Below are 11,137 nucleotides of genomic sequence, written 5' to 3'. Positions count from 1 at the left end.
GGTCGGGCTGTATGCAAACTGAAGTGGGTCTAGGGTGGCAGGTAAGGTGGAGGTGATATGATCATTGACTAGTCTCTATAAGAACTTCATGATGACATAAGTCAGTTCCATGGGGTGGTAGTCATTTAGATCAGTTATCTTTGCCTTCTTGGGTACAGGAACAATGGTGGCCATCTTGAAGCATGTGGGGACAGTAGACTGGGATAGGGAGAGATTTCATATATCCGTAAACACACCAGACAGCTGGTCGGCACATGCTCTGAGGACGCGGCTAGGGGTGCCGTCTGAGGCCAGCAGCCATGTAAGGGTTAACACGTTTAAATATCTTACTAACGTCGGCCACAGAGAAGGAGGGGGGGGGGGCGTCATTTGCAGGCCGCGACTGTGGCACTGTATTATCCTCAAAGCGGACAAAGAAGGTGTTTGGTTTGTCCGGAAGCAAGACGGTGTCCATGACGTGGCTGGTTTTCTTTTTGTAGTCCGTGATTTCCTGTAGACCCTGCCACATACGTCTCGTGTCTGAGCTGTTGAATTGCAACTCCACTTTGTCCCTATACCGACATTTTGCTTGTTTCATTGCCTTGCGGAGAGAACAACTACGCTGTTTATATCCGGCCGTATTCCCAGTCCTCTTTACATGGTTTCATTTTTGCGCGAATGCCGTCATCCATCCATGGTTTCTGGTTAGTGGAGGTTTTAATAGTCACAGTGGAAACAAAATCTCAAACGCACTTCCTTATAAAACTCACTCACTGCGTCAGCGGATAGATCGATGTTATTCTCTGTGGCTGTCCCAGTCAACGCAATCAAAACAATCTTGAGGCGTGGATTCCGATTTGTCAGACCAGCATTGAATTGTTCTAATCACGGGTACATCCTGTTTGAGTTTCTGCCTATAAGACGGTAGAAGCAAGATGGAGTCGTGGTCGAATTTTCCGAAGGGAGGGTGAGGGAGGGCCTTGTATGCATCGCGGAAGTTAGAGTAGCAGTGATCAAGTGTATTGCTCGCGCGAGTGCTGCAATCAATATGCTGATAAAATTTAGGTAGCCTTGTTCTTAAATTTGCTTTGTTAAAATCCCCAACTACAAAAGAAATGCAGCCTCAGGATACATGGTTTCCAGTTCACATAGAGTCCAGTGAAGTTCCTTGAAGGCCGTCGTAGTGTCTGCTTGAGGGGGTAAAATACACCGCTGTGACGATAACTGATGAGAATTCTCTTGGGAGATAATATGGCCGGCATTTGATTGTGAGGAATTCTAGGTTGGGTGTGCAGAAGGACTTGAGTTCATGTATGTTGTTATGAATACAGCATAAGTCGTTAACCTCTCTGATCTCCCCATCCCAGATCCGGGATCGTGAATACAGACTCAAGCTCATTACCATAACGCAACGTTAACTATTCATGAAAATCGCAAATGAAATGAAATTAATCTATTTGCTCTCAAGCTTAGCCTTTTGTTAACAACACTGTCATCTCAGATTTTCAAAATATGCTTCTCAACCATTGCAAAACAAGCATTTGTGTAACAGTATTGATGGCTAACGTAGCATTTAGCGTAGCATTTAGCGTTAGCATTCAGCAGGCAACATTTACACAAAAAACCATAAAAGCATTCAAATAAAATAATTTACCTTTGAAGAACTTCAGATGTTTTCAATGAGGAGACTCTCAGATAGCAAATGTTCAGTTTTTCCTGAAGGATTATTTGTTTAGGACAAATCGCTCCGTTTTCTGCGTCACGTTTAGCTACGAAAAAAACCCTGTATCCAGGATTGTGTAAATCTATCAGCAAGCTCATTAGCATAACACAACGTTAACTATTCATGAAAATGGCAAATTAAATGAAATTAATCTATTTACTCTCAAGCTTAGCCTTTTGTTAACAACACTGTCATCTCAGATTTTCAAAATATGCTTTTGAACCATAGCTAAACAAGCATTTGTGTAAGAGTATTGATAGCCTAGCATTGCATTAAGCCTAGCATTTAGCATGCAACATTTTCCACAAAAACCATAAAAGCATTCAAATAAAATAATTTACCTTTGAAGAACTTCAGATGTTTTCAATGAGGAGACTCTGTTAGATAGCAAATGTTCCGTTTTTACAAAAAATATTATTTGTGTCAACTAATCGCTCCGTTTTGTTCATCACGTTTGGGTAAGAAAAAAAAAAAAAGTCATTAAAATGCGAACTTTTTTCCAAATTAACTCCATAATATCGACAGAAACATGGTAAACGATGTTTAGAATCAATCCTCAAGGTGTTTTTCACATATCTATCGACGATAAAATCCATCGTGGCAGTTTACTTTCAATTCTGAAGAAATGGAATGCGCATGGACCTACAGATTACGCACACAGGACACCGGGCGGGACACCAGGTAAATGTAGTCTCTTATGGTCAATCTTCCAATGATATGCCTACAAACACGTCATAATGCTGCAGACACCTCGGGGAATAACAGAAAGCGCAGGCTCATTCCTGGCGCATTCACAGCCATATAAGGAGACATTGGAACACAGCGCCTTCAGAATCCGGGCATTTCCTGTATGAAACTTCATCTTGGTTTCGCCTGTTGCATTAGTTCTGGGGCACGCACAGATAATATCTTTGCAGTTTTGGAGACGTCAGAGTTGTGTCTTTCCAAGGCTGTCAATTCCATGCATAGTCGAGCATCTTTTCGTGACAAAATATTGCGCTTAAAACGGGCACGTCTTTTTATCCAATAGACACAGCGCCCCTATAGGTTCAACAGGTTAATCATGAAGCATACACCCCCGCCCTTCTTCCCAGAGAGGTATTCATCTCTGTCGGCACAATGCATGAAGAAGCCTGATGGCTGAACCGACTCCGACAAGGTATCCCGAGAGAGCCATGTTTCCGTGAAACAGAGTATGTTACAATCTCTGACATCTCTTTGGAAGGCAACCCTTGCTCTAATTTCATCTACCTTGTTGTCAAGAGACTGGACATTGGTGAGTAGTATACTCGGAAGCAGTGGGCGGTGTGCACACCTACGGAGCCTGACCAGGAGGTTGCTCCGTCTGCCTCTGCTGGCGACGTTGTTTTGGGTCAACTTCTGGGATTAGATCCACTGTCCTGGGTGGTGGTCTGAACAAAGGATTTGCTTCAAGAAAGTCATATTCCTGGTAGTAATGTTGGTAAGTTGGCGTCGCTCTTATATCCAATAGTTCTTCCCGGCTGTATGTAATAACACTTAAGATTTTTTGGGCTAACAATGTAAAAGATAATACATTTAAAAAAAATACTGCAATAGTTTCTGAAGGACCCGAAGCGAGGCGACCATCTGTCGGCGCCAACCTGCAAAAAATAAGTAAAAATTAATTTACAAACAAATGTATATTTTTTTAAATGTAAAAAAACTAAGAAAAATAGTTGAATCATAATTGTGTTATTTTTTATTTAACCAGGTAGGCCAGTTGAGAACAAGTTCTAATTTTCAACTGCGACCTGGCCAAGATAAAGCAAAGCAGTGCGACAAAATAAACACAGATTTACACATAAACAAATGTATAGGCCATAGAGGCAAAATAATTACAATTTAGCATTAACACTGGAGTGATAGATGTGCAGATGATGATGTGCAAGTACAGATACTGGGGTGCAAACGAGCAAGAGGATAAGTAACAATATGGGGATGAGGTTGGGTGTGCTATTTACAGATTGGCTGTGTACAGGTAAAGTGATCAGCAAGCTGCTCTGACAGCTGAAAAATCAGCCTCAGTGATTTTTGCAACTTGTTCCAGTCATTGGCAGCAGAGAACTGGATGGGAAGGCGGCCAAAGTAAGTGTTGGCTTTGGGGATGACCAGTGAAATATACCTGCTGGAGCACGTGTTATGGGTGGGTGTTGCTATGGTGACCAGTGAGCTGAGATAAGGCAGGGCTTTACAAAGCAAAGACTTATAGATGACCTGGAGCCAGTGGATTTGGCAACAAATATGTAGTGAGGGCCAGGCAATGAGAGCATACAGGTCGCAGTTGTGGGTAGTATATGGGGCTTTGGTGACAAAACGGATGGCACTGTGATAGACTACATCCAGTTTGCCGAGTAGAGTGTTGGAGGCTATTTTGTAAATGACGTCGCCGAAGTCAAGGATCGGTAGGATAGTCAGTTTTACGAGGGTATGTTTGGCAGCATGAGTGAAGGAGGCTTTGTTGTGAAATAGGAAGTCAATTCTAGATTTAATTTTGGATTGGAGATGCTTAATGTGAGTTTGGAAGGAGAGTTTACAGTCTAACCAGACACCACAAGTATTTGTAGTCCACATATTCTAAGTCAGAACCGTCCAGAGTAGTGATGCTAGTCGGGCGGGAGGGTGCGGGCAGCAATCGGTTGAAGAACATGCACTTAGTTTTACTTGTATTTAAAAGCAGTTGGAGGCCACGGAAGGAGTGTTGTGTGGTGTTGAAGCTCATCTGGAGGTTTGTTAGCACAGTGTCCAAAGAAGGGCCAGATGTATACAGAATGGTGTCGTCTGAGTAGAGGTGGATTAGAGAATCACCAGCAGCAAGAGCAACATCATTGATATATACAGAGAAAAAGGGTCGGCCTGAGGATTGTACCCTGTTGCACCCCTGACGGGATGAGGTCAATATCCTTCCAGGATACCCAGGCCAGGTAGATTAGAAAGGCCTGCTCGCTAAAGTGTTTTAGGGAGCGTTTGACAGTGACGAGATCCTGGTTGAAGACAGCAGAGGTGTATTTAGAGGGCAAGTTGGTCAAGATGATATCTAAGAGGGTGCTCATGGTTACAGATTTAGGGTTGTACCTGGTAGGTTCCTTGATAAATTGTGTGAGATTGAGGGCATCTAGCTTAGATTGTAGGATGGCCGGGGTTTTAAGCATGTCCCAGTTTAAGTCGCCTAACAGGGGCGATCAATTCACTTATGGCGTCCAGGGCACAGCTGGGGGCTGAAGGGGGTCTATAACAAGCAGCAACGGTGAGAGACTTGTTTCTGGAAAGGTCGATTTTTAAAAGTAGTAGCTTGAATTGTTTGGGCACAGACCTGGATAGCATGACAGAACTCTGCAGGCTAACTCTGCAGTAGATTGCAACTCCGCCCCCTTTGTCAGTTCTATCTTGTCGGAAAATGTTATAGTTAGGGATGGAAATTTCTGGATTTTTGGTGGCCTTCCTAAGCCAGGATTCAGACACGGCTAGGACATCCGGGTGGGCGCAGTGTGCTAAAGCAGTGAATAAAACAAACTTAGGGAGGAGGCTTCTAATGTTAACATGCATGAAACCAAGGCTTTTACAGTTACAGAAGTCAACAAATGAGAGCACCTGGGGAATGGGAGTGATGCTTGGGTTTGCAGGGCCTAGGTTAACCTCTACATCAACAGAGGAGCAGAGGAGGAGTCGGATAAGGGTACGGCTAAAGGCTAAAAGAACTGGTCGTCTAGTGTGTTCGGAACAGAGTGTAAAAGGAGCAGATTCCTGCGTGAGGAAGTATAGATTCAAGGCATAATGTACAGACAAGGGTATGGTAGGATGTGAGTACAGTGGAGGTAAACCTAGGCATTGAGTGATGATGAGAGGTTTTGTCTAGAGGCACCATTTAAGCCAGGTGAGGTGACCGCATGTGTGGGGGGTAGAACAAAAGGGCTAACTAAGGCATATTGAGCAGGGCTGGAGGCTCTACAGTGAAATAAGACAATAATCACAAACCAAAACAGCAATAGACAAGGCATATTGACATTAGGAAGAGGCATGTGTAGCCGAGTGATCATAAGGTCCAGTGAGTTGCTAGGCGAGCTGGAGACACGGCAATTCAGACAGCTAGCAGGCTAGCAGACTGGCCTCCGTGGGACGTTGAAATGGAAGAGCCTGTTGAAACCGCCTCGGACGGTTACGTCAGCAGACCAGTCGTGATGGTTCGGCAGGGCTCCGTGTCGGCAGTAAAGGGTCCAGGCTAATTGAAAAAATAATAGTGAAGACATCGAAACTATGAAATAAGACATATGGAATCATGTAGTAACCAAGAAAGTGTTAAACAAATCAAAATATATTTTAAATTTGAGATTTTTCAAAGTAGCCACCCTTTGCATTGATGACAGCTTTGTACACTCTTGGCATTCTCTCAACAAGCTTCACCAGGAATGCTTTTCCAACAGTCTTGAAGGAGTTCCCATATATGCTGAGCACTTGTTAGCTGCTTTTCCTTCACTCTGCGGTCCAACTCATCCCAAACCATCTCAATTGGGTTGAGGTCGGGTGATTGTCGAGGCCAGGTCTCCATCACTCTCCTTCTTGGTCAAATAGCCCTTACACAGCATGGAAGTGCATTGGGTCATTGTCCTGTTGAAAAACAAATGAATGTCTCAATAAGCACAAACCTGCAGAATGCTGTGGTAGCCATGCTGGTTAAGTGTGCCTTGAATTCTAAATAAATCACAGACAGTGTCACCAGCAATGCACCCCCACACCATCACACCTCTTCCATGCTTCATGGTGGGAAATACACATGTGGAGATCATCCATTCACCTACTCTGCGTCTCACAAAGACACAGAGGTTGTAACCAAAAATCTCAAATTTGGACTCATCAGACCAAAGGACAGATTTCCACCGGTTGAATGTCCATTGCTCATGTTTCTTGGCACAAGCAAGTCTCTTCTTCTTATAGGTGTCCTTTAGTAGTTGTTTCTTTGCAGCAAATCGACCACGAAGGCCTGATTCATGCAGTCTCCTCTGAACAGTTGATGTTGAGATGTTACTGTTGCTTGAACTCTGTGAAGCATTTATTTGGGCCACAATTTCTGAGGTGCAGCAGAGGTAACTCTGGGTCTTCCTTTCCTGTGGCGGTCCTCATGAGAGACAGTTTGTTTCATCATATCGCTTGATGTTTTTTGCGACTGCACTTGAAGAAACTTTGAAAGTTCTTGAAATTTTCCGGATTGACTGACCTTCATGTCTAAAAGCAATAACAGACTGTCGTTTCTCTTTACTTATTTGAGCTATTCTTGCCATAATATGGACTTGGTATTTTACTAAATAGGGCTTCTATTCTAGGGACGTCGCCGAAGTCAAGGATCCGTAGGATAGTCAGTTTTACGAGGGTATGTTTGGCAGCATGAGTGAAGGATGCTTTGTTGCGAAATAGGAAGCCAATTCTAGTTTTAACTTTGGATTGGAGATGTTTGATGTGAGTCTGGAAGGAGAGTTTACAGTCTAACCAGACACCTAGGTATTTGTAGTTGTCCACATATTCTAAGTCAGAACCGTCCAGAGTAGTGATGCTGGACGGGCGGGCATGTGTAGGCAGCAATCGATTGAAGAGCATGCATTTAGTTTTACTTGTATTTAAGAGCAGTTGGAGGCCACGGAAGGAGAGTTGAATGGCATTGAAGCTTGTCTGGAGGGTTGTTAACACAGTGTCCAAAGAAGGGCCAGAAGTATACAGAATGGTGTCGCCTGTGTAGAGGTGAATCAGAGACTCACCAGCAGCAAGAGCGACATCATTGATGTATACAGAGAAGAGAGTCGGCCCGAGAAATGAACCCTGTGGCTCCCCCATAGAGACTGCCAGAGGCCCGGACAACAGGCCCTCCGATTTGACACACTGAACTCTATCAGAGAAGTAGTTGGTTAACCAGGCGAGGCAATCATTTCAGAAACCAAGGCTATCGAGTCTGCCGATGAGGATGTGGTGATTGACAGAGTTGAAAGCCTTGGCCAGGTCAATGAATACGGCTGCACAGTATTGTTTCTTATCGATGGCGGTTAAGATATAATTTAGGACCTTGAGCATGGCTGAGGTGCACCCATGACCAGCTCTGAAACCAGATTGCATAGCTGAGAAGGTGAGGTGGGATTCGAAATGGTCGGTAATCTGTTTGTTGACTTGGCTTTGGAAGACCTTAGAAAGGCAGGGTAGGATAGATATAGGTCTGTAGCAGTTTGAGTCAAGAGTGTCCACCCCTTTGAAGAGGGGGATGACTGCAGCTGCTTTCCAATCTTTGGGAATCTCAGACGACACGAAAGAGAGGTTGAACAGGCTAGTAATATGGGTTGCAACAATTTCGGCAGATCATTTTTAGAAAGAAAGGGTCCAGATTGTCTAGCCTGGCTGATTTGTAGGGGTCCAGATTTTGCAGCTCTTTCAGAACATCAGCTGACTGGATTTGGGAGAAGGATACATGGGGAAGGCCTGGGCGAGTTGCTGTGGGGGGTACAATGCAGTTGAGTTTAGGTAGGGGTAGGGGTAGCCAGGTGGAAAGCATGGCCAGCCGTAGAAAAATGCTTATTGAAATCCTCAATTATAGTGGATTTATCGGTGTTGACAGAGTTTCCTATCCTCAGTGCAGTGGGCAGCTGGGAGGAGGTGTTCTTATTCTCCATGGACTTTACAGTGTCCCAGAACTTTTTTGAGTTTGTGTTGCAGGAAGCAAATTTCTGCTTGAAAAAGCTAGCCTTGGCTTTTCTAACTGCCTGTGTATATCTGTTTCTAACTTCCCTGAAAAGTTGCATATCACGGGGGCTGTTCGATGCTAATGCAGAACGCCATAGGATGTTTTTGGTTCTAAATTTCTTGAATGGGGCATGCTTATTTAAGATGGTTAGGAAGGCATTTTTTTTTAAATAACCAGGCATCCAATACTGACGGGAGGAGGTCAATATCCTTCCAGGATACCCGGGCCAGGTTGATTAGAAAGGCCTGCTCGCTGAAGTGTTTCAGGGAGCGTTTGACAGTGATGAGTGGAGGTCGCTTGACCGCTGACCCATTACGGATGCAGGAAATGATCACTGAGATCTTGGTTGAAAACAGCAGAGGTGTATTTAGAGGGCAAGTTGGTTAGGATGATATCTATGAGGGTGCCCGTGTATACGGCTTTGGGGTGTTACCTGGCAGTTTCATTGATAATTTGTGTGAGATTGAGGGCATCAAGCTTAGATTGTAGGATGGCTGGGGTGTTAAGCATGTTCCAGTTTAGGTCGCCTTGCAGCACGAGCTCTGAAGATAGATGGTGGGCAATCAGTTCACATATGGTGTCCAGAGCACAGCTGGGGGCAGAGGGTGGTCTATATCAGGCGGCAACGGTGAGAGACTTGTTTTTAGAGAGTTGGATTTTTAAAAGTAGAAGTTCAAAATGTTTGGGTACAGACCTGGATAGTAGGACAGAACTCTGCAATCTATCTCTGCAGTAGTTATATCTTGTCTGAAAATGTTGTAGTTAGGGATGGAGATTTCAGAGTTTTTGGTGGTCTTCCTAAGCCAGGATTCAGACATGGCTAGGACATCCGGGTTGGCAGAGTGTGCTAAAGCAGTGAATAAAACAAACTTAGGGAGGAGGCTTCTAATGTTAACATGCATGAAACCAAAGCTATTATGGTTGGCGAAGTCCTCAAAAAAGAGCGCCTGGGGAATAGGAGTGGAGCAAGGCACTGCAGGGCCTGGATCCACCTCTACATCACCAGATGAACAGAGGAGGAGTAGGATAAGGGTACGGCTAGAAGCTATGAGAATTGGTCATCTAGGACGTCCGGAACAGAGAGTAAAAGGAGGTTTCTGGGGTCGATAAAATAGCTTCAAGGTATAATGTACAGACAAAGGTATGGTAGGATGTGAATACAGTGGAGGTAAAACCTAGGCATTGAGTGATGATGAGAGAGATATTGTCTCTAGAAACAAAATTGAAACCAGGTGATGTCATCGCATGTGTGGGTGGTGGAACTGAAAGGTTGGATAAGCAGGGCTAGAGGCTCTACAGTGAAATAAGCCAATAAATACTAACCAGAATAGCAATGGACAAGGCATATTGCCATTAAGGAGAGGCATGCTTAGCCGAGTGATCATAAGGGTCCAGTGAGTAGTGAGGTTGGTTGGGGTCACGGCGATTCAGACAGCTAGCCGGGCCATGGGTAGCAACCTGGCAGAGGACGGAGGTCTGTTTTTAGCCACCTCGTGCTTTTGCGGCGGTAGATTAGTGGGGTTCCGTGTGGTAGAGGGGACCAATCCAATTGGCAAAACAGATATAGTTTTAGTGACAATTGTCCGATAGACCTATTCAGATAGCAGCCGATAAGACAGCTAACGATTAGCGGGCCGCAGGTGGGCGTAATTCTCTCGGGCGGATAACGTTGGTAGTCCAGTCGTGAAGGCCTGGTGGGGCTCCGCATCGGAAGTAAAACGGGTCCGGATAGGTGATTGTAGCCCAGGAGTGGCTGATTAGAACTCTTCAGCTGGCTAGCTCCGGAATAATTGATGTTTGCTCCGGGACCAACATAAGCCAATAGTCACTCGGATAGCAGCTAACTAGCTGCAAGAACCAAGTGTAAATGTCCAGAGCTTGCGGTAGAAATCCGGGGATATGGAGAGAAAATAGGTCCGGTATGCTCTGGTCTGAGTTGCGTGGTACAAAACTGGCGATAGCTTTTCGAGCTAAAGGATAGCTGATGACCACCAACCGTGGCTAGCTTCTATTGTGGATTTCAGATTTGAGGTGAATAATACTTTTTTTTTGTTTAAATTGGTGAGGCGAGGAAAATATGTAAATATATATACATGGGTCAAGATTTTACAAATCAAAATATGTGACAATAAACAAACAAATCTAAACTAACCAATGTCAAATCATATTTTTCGCTGAGATGGCCAGTCAATTTGAGTAACGTCATTGTGTATTTACGTAACGACGCGGTTTTCGTTATTACGCAATGACGTAATCACGCAATGACATCCCAACGTAATTTAGCAACTTTTAGCAACAAATCGACCTGCCTCTAGCAATTTCCCCTTAAAATTTGTTGGCAACACTGACCAGCGAGCAGTGTGGGTGCAATGATTGAATAACATGTATGTGTAAATGTATTTTGCAACGCTCGCGCGCGACGTATCCGGTCTGGTCAGCATGTCAGTCGCCAAAGTACCCAATTGTCTTACCTCAATAAATGTAATACCTTAATTAAGTATTTCAAGGTCTCAGACGGAGTGACGTCACCAATTGAATCGCTACTAGTGCGCACCGCTAACTAGTTAGCCATTTCACACCGGTTAAAAAGACAACATATTTTTTTTATGTCAGGTGGTCGCTGTCATCTTTCTGTAGTGTTCTTTCCAACTCCACTGAAGCAAAACAGGAAGGTGTATCATGGTCTTATTGTTTAGCCT

The sequence above is a fragment of the Oncorhynchus clarkii genome, chromosome 19 (assembly GCF_045791955.1).
Source record: "Oncorhynchus clarkii lewisi isolate Uvic-CL-2024 chromosome 19, UVic_Ocla_1.0, whole genome shotgun sequence".
Taxonomy (NCBI): domain Eukaryota; kingdom Metazoa; phylum Chordata; class Actinopteri; order Salmoniformes; family Salmonidae; genus Oncorhynchus; species Oncorhynchus clarkii.
This window is presented reverse-complemented; position numbering follows the sequence as displayed.